General features: G+C 26.8%; 1 protein-coding gene across 4 annotated transcripts in view; it reads right to left on the minus strand.

Annotated features, from left to right (window-relative positions):
* LOC107442356 (putative inorganic phosphate cotransporter) overlaps positions 1–12,626 on the minus strand; it is a 76,371-nt gene extending 63,745 nt beyond the window's left edge. For 2 of the 4 annotated variants that reach the window (XM_087161214.1, XM_087161217.1), the window contains exon 1: positions 984–1,134. The gene's annotated coding sequence lies outside the window, so the exon portion shown is untranslated. Of the gene's footprint in view, positions 1–983; positions 1,241–12,504 lie in introns of those variants that run through there. The other 2 variants (XM_087161213.1, XM_087161212.1) reach the window with 2 other exon arrangements.
* Between the last annotated feature and the right edge of the window lie 1,762 nt (positions 12,627–14,388).

The following is a 14,388-nucleotide window of genomic DNA, read 5'->3' on the forward strand; positions in this document are numbered from 1 at the left end:
ACTGCATTAATGCTTTGACAGAGTGATAAAATCATAAATTTTTCACCATGGATTTTACCATCGTGTCAAACACTTAGTTTACTTGAAACATAGTAATTCCTTGAAACTATCTAAACCAATTCAATTTTGACAGATTCTGAAAATGTATATTTATTGCCGCTCTGACAACTTCCTAAAACAAATAATTAAGAAGATAACTGTTTCCTCCATTGTTCGACTCAGAAACATATAAATATATAGTTATTTATTTTTTTTATCTTGTGCCCACATTTTAAAAACCAGTCCAATGACACATTGTAATTTTTATAAAACTACCTAAACCGGAATGATCTTCACATGTTTCTAAAACAAGACGCTAACAAGCTCTAGATACAAAGAATAAAGAAGATGATTTATTTATTTATTTTGCTTGTTTCAGAAATATTTCCTGTTATTATGAATCTCATTTTAAAGCACGTGAAATGATATATAGAAATTATTGAAACTATTTAAATCAGGGCAGTCTTGAAACCTTTATAGGATTTTAAAATATCAATTTATGGAGCTCTGACAAGTTCCATGAAATAAGCAATAATGGCAACAGTTGTTCCATGCATTATTTGGTTGCGAAACGTGTCATGTCAGCAAAAAGTTTCTTCTTAAAAATATGTCAAAATGGCTAACATTTCCCACTTTTAACGAACATTTAAATTTAGAAAAATACCGTATTATATACTTATTCCATAAAAAATTTCAAACAAAATTTATAAAAATAGTTTTTTAAATAAAATACTTCAGCGTATTACAAAATGTCATCTTTCAATTATTTTTTTTTAAATTTGCTTTTTCAAGCACTGTATGAATTTATTTGAAAGTTAAATTAATAAGAATTTATTTTCTTAATATTTAAATTTTAAATCCCTCTAAATTGAACCTAAAGTATTTTTTTATTTTTAGATACTAATAAAAAAATTAATTTCACTCATCACAAAATAAATACTTACCTTTCATGGGACGAAAGAAAAGATTTTCTTTTATCACCTCTTCCACAAGATCCTCAACGCACAAAAGAACAAGTTTCACTGGCGACTTTCTCTTTTCAATTCAATCAAGAAACCCCTTAATTATAGTTCGTCAAAAGCTAACGTTCAATTCAACTTCGGAATTTTTGATTTTCTTTCTTTAAATACATATCATTTTAGAGATCTGGCACAGTAAACCAAGGACCATCAAACCGGCCAGTCCAAGGCCTAAACTCCTTGAACCAGGGGGAATAAACCGACTGTTTGTAAGACATCATCTTAATCTACACACTTATGTTACTTTAAAAATGATGCGTTAAAAAAAGTCAATGTACTGTTGTAATGTATATTATAAGCGTCCTTTGGAAATGAAAACAGTTCAAAATTAACACAAAAATGTTTATTTATAAGTGGAGTTCTTTGAAGACAAATATTTATTTCATAAATGTATCACATGGTAACGTCCTTACTTTTGTTTATTTTATGCTTTTCAATCATCTTTCTTATTCTTTTTTTTAATACTCAGAATGTTACTCGTAGAGAATAACATTGATTGGGCAATCTCAAATTACAGCTTTTTCTTGCACGTGGTAGGCATAAAAAATCTAATGCCGGCTCAAAAAAAAAATTGTGAGTTTAATATTAATGTGATAAAATTAACTCATACATTACCCTAGGCAAAATAATAATGTTTTTACCCGTAAAAAGAATTTTAACTGAGACTTTTGAACTGAGTTGGTTGCGTAAGGAAATAAAATGAACAACATTTCAATTGTTTAAAATTAACAAGAATTCCAATAGTTTCAAATTGTAGCTTTTTCATCCACGCGGCAGTTATCAAAAATATTAATGCCGGCATTAGGTAATTATTGATGACATAATATTACTAATGTGATAAATTTAAATCATGCAGGCAAAATAATTAAAATATTAAAAATAAAACTACTTTAAAATAATACTATTAAACTCGAGTTTGTTGTGTAGGAAAGGAAATTAGCAAAAGATAATAATAATCTAAAAAATTATAGAGGTTTTCCCATGGTCAATCCATCACTGGGGTTATTTTTAAGTTTGTTCGGAGAACTTTTTGTATTACATATATAAACCATGGTTAAAACTCACGGTGTTGTTAATCAAGCGGTGGAAACTTTTCGTAGTGCTCCTCTCTCTGCTAGTCTATTTCAATTCATTCCTCAAAGAAGAACTAGAATTTAATGTCCTCTGGATTAGGTTAAAATTAGTAAATATATAAGGATAAGCATTCATTTCATTAATAAATAGTCCATCAACGGTGGAATAAAAATATAAACCCTATGGATTACATGCAATGTTTTTAAATATTTCAAACTATTCTTGCATTTGATAAAAACACTGCAAATTAAAAACAATTCCAGCTCCTGAAACATGGTTTTGAAAAAAGGCGCGATTAAGCATTATTAAAGCTATAGAGCATTCATTAAAGTCACCAACGTTTTCATTTTCCAAAAAAAAAAAAAAAAAATTTACAATCCTTTCACAATGCATTTAGAATTCTCGAAAGTTAAAATAGGATTCGATTTATGGCTGAAACAGAAACCAATATTTCTTTATATATATGTATGTATATATATGTATAGATATATAAATAATTCCGATAATCTAATAGGTTTTTTTAATAACAATGAAACTATTTTTATAATGAATATATACACATATATATATATATATATATATATATATATATATATATATATATATATATATATATATATATATATATATATATATATATATATATATATATATATATATATATATATATATATATATATATATATATATATATATATATATATATATATATATATATATATATATGGGTCATTCTCACGAAAACTGTCATTTTTCAGTTCATAAAATCCCAAAAAAGTAAAGTGAATAAAAAGCTCTGAAACTTTTTATATGAATAGAAATATGTAATGGCATTATAAAGAAAGTATATATCCTATAAATTATACTTAATATTTAAATTAATTAATTTATAATTAATTAATTTATAATTAATTTATAATTAATTAATTTATAATAATTAATTTATAATAATTAATAATTAATGAATTAATTTAAAAAATAAATTAATTAATTTAATAAATTAATTTATTAATTTTTCAACTTATTTTTCAAATTAATTAATAAGTAAATTAATTATTTTCACTATTTAACAAGTGAGGGAATGACACTAATAGTGAGGGAATGATATTTCATTTTAATACATGTTTTTATCTAAGTTACATCTACCTAAAGTTTGAAAATGATAACATACTAAGTATATCTAGTATTTATTATAATTTAGTCTTATATATTAAATAGTTTTTACAGGTTTGGGAAATAAAATTGGCTGGCACGATTGAACAAAAAAAAATTTAATAATATACTCATCTTGAATCATTCCCTCACTTCAGCGTCATTCCCTCACTTTATACACTAGTGAGGGAATGACGAATTCAATAAAATTTGAAAATAACAGTTAGGCCTAATTAATTTCTGAAGTCAATCACATACAATTATATTCATACAAGAAAGCAACATATAATTATCCACTTTCTCGATGAAGTTGTATTTTATTTTACTCTAAAAAATGACATGAGGGAATGACAAATGTAAAAAATTTTACCTGGTTTGATTCATTCAAATTTATTCCACAGCAAAGCTTCTTTAAGTGGAAGATGGAAACATACTGCAATTTTGTTCTATGATGCCAGTTGTTAACTTCTGAAGTTTTTATTAAAATATTTTTATTCTAAGAAGATTGCAGGTGATAAGAACATTGTTGTGAGGGAATGACGCGAAACACTGGGGACAAAGTTTAAAATAGTGCTGTGTTAATATTTTCATCAGAAATTAAATTTAAAATTGATTTTCTGAATTCTATATTTCAGTATTCTGAAATAAAAAACACGAATTTGTAAAAAAAAAAATTTTGTTTCAGAAAACATTTTTTTCTTTTTTTAAATCAGCAGTGGGGACAAGTGAGGGAATGACATATTGGTATATTTTAATTACCTAAAATAAATAAAAAATGAAAATTGATAATTTTATTTTTATTCTTTTGCTAGCTTGCATTCTGAAGGACACTTTCCCTGAATTTTTTTTTTTTTCGTAAGCTGTAAAACAAACATAAAATATACTGGGGACATGAAAATGACTGTTTTTGTGAGAATGACCCATATATATAATATCTAAAAGGTGAAGTTTTTTTTCATTTATATTCAAAAAATTTTCAATAATATTATAAATTTTAGGGATGAATAATTGTTTTTCTTAGATATAAAAAGCTGCAATTAAGTCCAAATTGAAAAAAATTTTTATTTGGAAATGAAAAATTGTGTTAGAAAGACTTTGTATTAACCAAAAAAAAAAAAAAAAGACAACTAAGTTTCAAGTAGTATTTCATAACCATAACTTATTAAAATGCTACATATAATATTTTTCACTTATTTTTTCTAAATTAATATAAAATAATGAGAAAGAAAAGTATGAAAAAACCGTTTAATAAAAATTCCGTGGCAAAGGAAAATAATTTTGAAATGAGCTTTTTCTCATTTTTGTTAAATTTAATAAACACACATGTATCTGAATTACTTATTATTATTTTTTTGAATTTTTTATCCTCTGTAAAAAAATATTTGTAAAAAAACAGAAAGAGGAACATAAATCTTTGTTTAAGAAGTTGAATATCTAACAACATGTAAGCAATTTGCATAGTTTTACTTACGTTATATTTTTGAAAAATTACTGAGCCTCCTATGAGTATTTATTCTGTGTTTTTACAGAATTTGAGTTCTCAATAACTTTACATGAGACACCCAAAACATGATTTATAAAAAAAATCTCTTGTAGTTCTACCGATTTTTTTCACACAATACGTTGCTTTAAAATGTGTTTTAAAATTAATTATCTTGTCTATATACCTGCATTCTAACTGTTTTATGATGGATATTTCTTACTTGTTCTCATCGGTTACATTAAACAATGATGTTGTATTTTAACACTCATAGTTTCTAATCAACTACACTGTAAAAAGTTCCAGATCAAATTACAGTATAAAGTGCCGGCACTTTGAGTGCATCACCTGTAAAATTCATTTTACGGTAAAATCCAATTTACCTTAAAATCCGTTTTTACAACAAAATATTATTCCCTAATTATTACAGTAATATGTCTTCAGGATTGAATTCCAAATTACAAGGCTACGGAGTTGAACATTGATAATAGTAAATTCGGAGGTGGTTCAGCACCGTTATAAAATAAAATTAAATTATAAGTACAAAATGTTCTTATTAAAATTAAAGTAGATCCAAGTATTAAATAAATAGTGCAGCTTCTTCGTGAGGTTCTCCCAAGTACCTATTTTAACTAAAGAGCATTTGTAACAATTTTTACCTTTAAACATAGATAGGAAGTAAAATCATTTCAAATAAGCCTTCAGGAATCAAGAAACATTTGTTACAGACACGCGACGCCCTGAACTTGAGGAAGAGAAGAAAAAAAAAGAATCTAAATAGGATTTTATACATTTCAATAGATAAAATAAGTGACTTGATTAAGGAAAGTAAGCTTTTGCAGGTCAAGGTAATTTACGTGATGTTCTAATAATAAAACACCTTTCTTTTTTATATTAAAAAAATCCTGTTGGCTTTGGGATTTTTACCCACTCGGTAATTAAAAAATCGTAAGAGTCTTAACTTTATGTTACATTTTGTTTAGCCACACAAAAATCACCAAAAGTTTGAAATTATGAAAACGAGTGGAAAAGCGTACAGGGAATACTATGGAATAAAAAATAACATTTGATTATTAATTCGAAAATAATTAACTGTTCATTTTTTTTAACATCTTGTTGCTTGTTGCGCTATAAAGATCACAGAAAAGCACGCACAGAGTTGAAATTTAATGTGCTGAGGGCCATTTTTGTTTATGAATTTTACCCGAGTTTTTTTTTTCGAAATTTGAATTTTTTCTGAAGTAAAGTGAATTTTAAATGCTTCTTTGCGAATTTTTTCTCACTTTTTTTTAATAGATCATTACACTTACATTGATGTAGAAAAATTTACTTCTTCTTTTTATAAAATCGTTACGGACTTCATGTACAAAATAACAAACCAAAAATCGAATAAATAAAATAAAAGAAAAAGAGAAAAATTAGATTCTGCCAGACATAAATTTTAACATTAATAACATCGGATTTTTTTTTTTTTTTTTAAATATAAAAGACTTAAAAGCCGTTTCTAATTTGAACTATTAAAATGATATAAGATGTTCGCTTTATTTATCATGAATGGGTTAGTTTACATCTCATATAGTTTTACTTTTTGTGTATCACACGATCTGTTTACCAAAGCTTAAAAAATTTTTGATTATTTATCAGTTGATTATTTTTTCAATCTAGGTCATTGTTCTTTACGTTTTGATGAAAATATTAATAGAATGTTCTTACTTAAAATAATAATGCTGATAAATTTTATAAACAAAATTATTCTCTTTTTTTCGAAAATTATTGACTTTTAAATCATAATCATGATGATGATTATCATCATGATGATGAATGAGAAGCAACACAAGGGGTCTTCGAGATAAGATCTTCGCGGATTATTCTGGTTAATGTAAAATTACCACTAATTATTTGTGCGGTTGCTTGATTTTTCTGTAATTAATGTATTTTTCACGCGAATTTAAGAATAAAACCAATTTTTAAAACGTTAGGCGAAGGAATTGCAATAATGCTTCGGTATTTTTATAATTTAAAAATACTGACATTTTAAATAGCACAGATGAATGCTCAGGTTGAACATATTTGTACCAAATAGCGTTTTTTTTTCTTTCGTTCTACCGTTTCTTTTTAAGGAAGTTTTCTTTTGAAGTTTAAATTTGCAGTATATTATGACGATATAAATTTTTAAGGAGAAAAGAACCTCGAAGTTAAACTATTTGTGCTTTTTGGCCTTTAAAAGGGACAGTTTCGCTTTTCAAAAAAGGAATAAAGCTGTATCACAAATGTTAGAACAAGATAATTCTGTCGAAATTCAGAAACAAGATAACTCTGGGGGCCGAGATAGCCTGGTTAGCAGGACACTGAACCCATATCCAAGAGTTCATGGGTTCGATCCCAGGCCGGCTGGAGACTTCCCGTGAAGTAAATGGTGACGGATGCACGTTAAATCTGTCGACTCAGAAAGTCCTCCATGTTCCCATAACAAATCAAGAACTCTGGGGGTACTGATCTAGGAGTTTCCTCGTCTTCTGGATTGGTTCAAAATTACAAGGCCACGGAATTTAACATTAGTAATCGTAATCCCAAAATTGATCTCGACGGATATAAAAAGGGATAACTCTGTCGTTATCATAATATATTAATAATATAAATATTTATATTTGAATTTTGGACCGTGGTATAGGCTAGTTGCTTTGGTCCAGAAGATCCGAGGTCTGATCCTCAACGCCCCACCGATTACATGCAATAACATGCTTATAAAATTTTCGTGCTCATAAAAGTCCCGTGATTTGTCGCTTCCAGTACAAAGGAGGCAGGTTTCTGGAGAAAATTTCCTTCCTCTTCAGATTTATGTCTAAGTTTTGGAAGTGGCCTTATGAATGAGTGGCGCTGACCTCCCGGGGTTTCAGAGTAAAATCGTTCTTTCTCCCTAGTGCTGTTGCTCCGACGCTCCCTCCTGACTTAATTCGCAAGACCAATTGCTAGCGAGTTTGACATTAAATATAACAACAACATGTTTGTAATCTGAAGTCAAAGTAAAAAGTTACAGAGTTTTTAAGATCTTAAATGGTAAGTAACAAAAAAGAAATAACCACTTGGCATAAACAAATATGCACATTTTGTCTAATTTTTGGAAGATAGTACTTTTTTTTTGTTTATGATAAGGATGAAAAAAAGAACATTAAGTTTAATACATTGCATTCTATATACAACCGCTACGTAAGACACAAAATTCGGAGATTTGTGTTAATAATTCAGGAATTAACAATAATTCAATCATATAAACTCAGTTACTCAGACTGAGAACTCAGACGCGAAACGAGAAAAATCTGATCGGCAATCCCACAACATCTCGCTATGCAGTTTGAACGGTTTTAAACTGAAATAAAATCTATCGAAAAACTTCTGGGATGCACCGAAATGACGAAGAAGTTTCGAGTAAAAAAGCAGTTTCATCAAAAATAATATGATTTCGTAAATAAATAATGATCAAAAGCAATGAAGTGAAGCTAAATAATTGATGATTTTGAGGTAAAAGAACAATAATATTTGTTTTAATTTTTTTCATTAAATACATAAATAAAATTAATTTCGTAAAGCATGATTATTTTGTAATTTCATTTCATTCGCATTTTTTAATTTCTGTATATCACAAGAAATTTTTTACCTCTTCTTATGTAAAAAATAATATACGGGCCGCTCTAAAGGCTTAAGGAACTACAGAGTTTAAATTTGGAATGCTGAAAGAGCCATATGTTATGAACGTAACGCTGTGCTTTTTTTAAATTGCCTATGTGTTCGAAACTTGTTTTCCACTCTTTTCCTTAGCTTAAGATTATAGATTATAGTAATTATAGATTTTTCTATACTATGTAATTTTGTTAATGGTACTAGCATGTACCTTTAATAAAATAAACTTTTATTCTCTTCTGTTCACCAGAATGCTTCACTAATCATTGTTAGTAAGGTTGGGCACTTAATTGCTCTAATCTGCTAGTCAACAAATAAATAAAAACGCATCAATCATTTTATAAAACAAATATATTGAAAAGTAAAAAATAGTGGTTCAACCTCGATCTTATTGATCATGATTTACGCATTTCACTTTCAGTACAAAACGACCTCATTACGATAATTCTTTTTTTTTACTTTTGAAATGAAATCTACGCCTGAAGCGACACGGCTTTCACACCGTCAAAACATAAAATGTGAATAAACTCTTTCTTCCATTAGAATAATTAATGTCGATTCACGACAGTTTTGCAGACATCGATGTCGAATCATGGTCTCCATTGAGATCAGTAAGCCTTGAGCGCCACATTATGAACAATTTTAAAGTAAAGCAAAATAAATAAATAAATAAGGAGAATTCGTTAATTCGGGAGAGTTGTATGGAAAATGAATTCCAAATAGAAATTCCAGGAAAAGCAACAAACAAATAATAATAAAATGTTTTAAATTAATTTTTTTTTTTCAAATTGTCTGTGCTGCTTTTCAAATTTGTGCGCTATTGCTTAGTGAACAGATATATGTAATAAGTGTTTTTTTTTACACAATTTATTATTTCATGATATATATTTAAGAGGAATAAGCAAGTAGGAATCAGCTAGAAGAAATCCTCAATCTTATTACTCGATTCAGCAAAAAGAAATTGAACTGTGCATAAATTTTAATATGTGAGCCGTGTATGGAAGATTTTACCTTTAATGCAAAAAAAGCACTAGTGAATAATTATTATAATATTTAATAATTATTACGATGTGAACAATTATTAAAATGCTAAATTTTATATTTTTCACTTAGTTTGACATAAATAATTCAAAATTAAGAAAAATATGTTTAATGAAAATTCTGTTCAATTCAATTTTTTATTATGGTTGCAGCAGATGAGTCGTTTATTATGGTTAAATAAATTTACGGTTTATTGTGAAACTAGTGTTTCTGCAGAGGTAGTGCTTTGATTAAACTAGTTACTTAAAATGTATTTTAGAGAACGTCAGGACAGGATTCTTAAGTCACACTAATAATGGAATCATTAAAAAAAATGTTTCTCTTTTTAATTATTTTTCATCAAAATAGAGAACATAAAAATAAACCAAAAATTATTTTTCATCAACAGATTGACATGAAGTGTACTAAAATTTAAAAGATTTTACATAATTTTAGAATATATGGTAGAAATGTAACCGAAAATGTAGGTTCTCAATTTTGAACTCTAGTTTTGATTTAAATAAAGCATATCAAGAGTTATTACCAATTTGGAACTTTCATATCATCAATAAATAACTACTAAAATCGAAAAAATTTCGAAAATAATTTTTCTTTTTTATACGGAAGCGAATATTATGTCATTTTTTGTTTCGATCATAGTTATCAATAAAATGGTTTGTAAAAATATCATAACAAGTATAATGAATTGACATTTTTCAAGTACAATATCATTAGCTGTTTTTTCATTTGTTTTGTTTCTCACCTTTAATTTTTTTTTTAATTTTCTTAAAAGTTTAATTTGAACTTCGTATAATTATTCTAAAAGTTGTTAAAACTCTTTTGTAGAATTAATAGTAATGAATGAATTAATTAATTTGAGTGAATTAATTTAGCAAAAGCATGAGAAGTGTGTTTTTTCTTTTTCAAACAGGGCAACTACCAACATCAAAATGGCCGATTTCCTTAAAACTTAGGATAAATTCATTACTTTTTCAAAAGAATAGGATCTTAAAATCAGAAGTCTTACTTTTAAGTTTTTTTTTTTTAGTTAGAAGTCGAGTTACTGCTGCATGACGAAACCAAAAGTGATAGGTAATTCAGTACACCAGAGGTAAGCCTAAGGTTTCCGTAATTTTTGCTTAACTATTAAACAATGTATACGTTAAAATAAGTATCATCATGAAATTGATCGTTTATTGTTTATTAATTATATGTGACTATTTAAGTTCCTTAAGATGATTAAATGAAAGAAAATTATAGTGAAATAATGAAAACGAAACGACAGTATTGATAATGAGTTTTCAGAACAGAACTGAAGAGCTGCATCTTTCAATTTTTTTTTATCTTATGGTCGAAATATTCCCTCAAAACCTTTTGAGAACACTGAAAGGAAATTTTGCGGCAGTGTTTCGAACTATATTTTATGTGCTCTGAAAAAACTATATTTCTATTATATTCCTATGTATACTATATTTCGATTATATTCCTATGTATACTATATTCCTATATATACTATAAATACTAAAACTATATTTCTATTTTAATACTTGTTCCTTTTGCAGCATAAAAGAGTTTTAAAATGTATCATGAATTTGCCATTTTTCTTTATTAAGGGATATATTGCAGAAAAATATTTAAATTAAAAATCTATCGTTCGGAACTTTAAAAGGATTAAAAATGTTATGTAGAGTGAACGAAATTAAATTTTTGTAGTTTAGTTTAGAACTTTGGAGTGTAAGCCTGAAATTTTACTTATTTCTTAAAATAATTTTTAAGCACTTTGAAAACTGCATATTAAAAAATGCATAAAATGATTGCATATATCTTTTTATATTCTATATAAGTTAACGATACACATTTTCTCATCAAAAAATTATTGTATCAAAAACAAGTTAATCCTTAATCTTACCCAATCTCCTTACGCTAAACATAAGCTTAACATTATGTCCATTTATATTTTAATTAAATGTCAGGTGATTTTGATACCAGCGTGTTAAATTTTTCCTTTTTATAAATACACACGTTTTGAAAATTTTGTAAGACTATAGAAATCAGTCTAATCTTCTTAACTTAAACAAATGTTTATTTTTCCATCCATTTATATTTTTATCGAACGTCTAGAAATTTTTGATACGCGAAGGTTTGATTTTTCTTGTTAACATACACATAGGTTTTCACAGTTTTGTAAGATCATATAAATCAGTCCAAATAATCCGATTTTAAACAATCTTAAGCTACAGAATTTATAAAATTAACCTAAACCTTTCTTATCCAGCTACATTGTAATTCGTGGTTCTGATAAGGAAATAATAATTGAAGAATCTAATTAAGAAAGGGAATAATGGAGACCATAATTCAAAGAGGTATGACAAGATAGCTTAAAATATATTTTTAATAAATGGATATCAACAAGAAAGCCTTATATATAATTTGACTTAGTAAACACCGTAAAAAATACCGGTAAGAGATACTGGCTTTCAGGGTGCCAACACTTTTTAGCATTCATTTCATTTATACCAAAAAAAAATGATATTCCGTAATTTTTGTAGAAATAAGTGCCGTAAAATCTCTGAATCACTCTAATTAAATAAATATTGTTATAAAAATTACGGTATGGTATTTTACGATAAAAAAGGATTTTACGAATTATGCACTCAACTTTACCGGTACTTTATAAGTATTTTATACAGTAGTTTGGTCCGGACTTTTTTACAGTATATCATAGCAGTAATAATGGTTAAAATATATTAAATTTTAAATTTATTTACATATAACGTTAACATATTAACATTAACACATATATAAACATAGTTCTCTCATAAATTTAAAACTGCCATTTCCCTTTTCTATGTCTATCCTGAAAATGTTTCTTTTGAATAAACGAAACATTATTCCTTATATATTATTAACATGTAACAGTAATAATATAGCATTATTATAAATTTAAAAAAACAAAACATAATCGGAAATATAATTACTTCTGCACCAAATTTAAATTAAAAAGGACAGAAAACGAAATTGAAATAAGAAAAAAAAACTTACTCAGTTGAAGAGCTGATGCCTCCAAGACACGAGAATATTCCTTGCAAGAGTTGTTGGTGCATGCTGAGTGTTTCACTCTTTTACTATCGAACACTAAAGAAATAACAAGTTTGGTATCCAACTAACACGATGGGTTAAGTGCTGCGACCGACTTTTTCAAAAGGAGAAAAAAAAAACCAAATCAAACAGACATAACGGTAACTGTACAAAAAAAACAACCTGCTATTACGTATTGAGGTGAGAAAAAAATCTCATATATAATGTAGATACCGTGAGGTCTTCTGTCTACAATTAAAAATGTTAATTTTATTTGATTATTAAGAGAAACATAATAGTCGATCACCTTTCTGTTAACTTAATCATAAATACGAATTCTATTGTTTGTAATTATTCTATTTGTAGGTTTTATTGTATGTATTTAATGTATGCTTATTGACAGAGTTTAATGGTAGAACTTGCAACTTGAAATTTTAAAAATGTTCAATTTTTAAGAGTATAAACTTGTTATGAATAATTTTTTGAACATATCACGATGATTTTTATTAAAAGTTCAAACTCTGTTTTAAATGTGGATTGATTTTGAAGGAATATTTTTATGAAAGAACATGCGGAGTAAAATTTTAAAACTTCGTATTATTTATTCTAGGGTATAAACATCCAATGAACAATTTTCTAACATGTTTAGGTACTTTCTTTGTTTTAAATGCCAGTCCTTGGTGAAGAGTTTGATAGAATATAAAGCTAAGTAAAATTTTAAAAATAATTAATTATTAAGTATATGAACATGTTTTGATGAATTTTTGAACATGTTTGGATGCTTTTTCTGTTTTAAATATCAGTCTTAAATGAAAACTTTGAAGGAAGATCATAATAAGTAAAATTTTAAAAACGCTGAATTTAAGTAAAATTTTAGAAATAATTGAGTATCAGGCACGTGAACATGTTTTGATGAATTTTTGAGCATGTCTGGATGTTTTTTCTGTTTTAAATATCGATCTTAAATGAAAACTTTGAAGGAAGAACATGATAAGTAAAATTTTGAAAACGCTGAATTTTGCAGTTTATGAAGAGCAAAATGCTACCTTTTAAAAACAATCTCATAAATTATTCTAAAACATAAAAATGCCACGCTTTCCTATTCTTTCAAAACAATATCTAAAAATTTAGTAAAAGCTAAATACAAATACAGTTAGTTATTGACGAGTAAGTTGTGGCTCGTAGAACTCCCATAATTTTGAAATCAACGATATGATGGCGGCAATGTGATCAGTTTTACTTCCCAGACAATAGTGTGAAAAGTAAATTTCTTTTGCTTCATTTCAAGTTTATTGCTACAACATATTCTTATTTATATAGTTAGATATCGAATTTTTCATGGACACGTTTAAAAAAAAAGTCCATTTAGAAACATATCTAATTGGGAAAAAAATATCTTGTTTTTTGGTACGAGTCGAAATTTTTTTGGGGGGCTGAAAACGCAAATTTTAAATATTCAAATCATGAATAGGAAACAAATTTAAGTTTTGATGTTTCAAAATGTTAAGTTTTAAAATGTAATGTGCAGAAACAGTACGGGAAATGCAAATTTATATCTTTCAAAATCAGTATCAAAATTTTGTTTTTGTTAAGAGATCTTTTCACATTTCAATCTATTCTTAAAGAAAAGAAATTAGGAAGATTTTGCGATAGATTAATATTTTTCATGTAGATTCATGGAAACCTATATGTGACATATTATGTATGTAAATTTTACTGATAATTTACATTTTTGAATTTTAAAACTAAAATGTATCTTCTTATTGTATTCTTTTAATTTTTCTTAGGCCGTGAAAAGCATAATTTCCCCTATCTTCATTAATTTTTAAATATCGATAGGAAGCTATT

This window comes from Parasteatoda tepidariorum, chromosome 4 (genome assembly GCF_982258835.1).
Source record: "Parasteatoda tepidariorum strain Cologne lab strain chromosome 4, Ptep-v5.0, whole genome shotgun sequence".
NCBI classification, from domain to species: domain Eukaryota; kingdom Metazoa; phylum Arthropoda; class Arachnida; order Araneae; family Theridiidae; genus Parasteatoda; species Parasteatoda tepidariorum.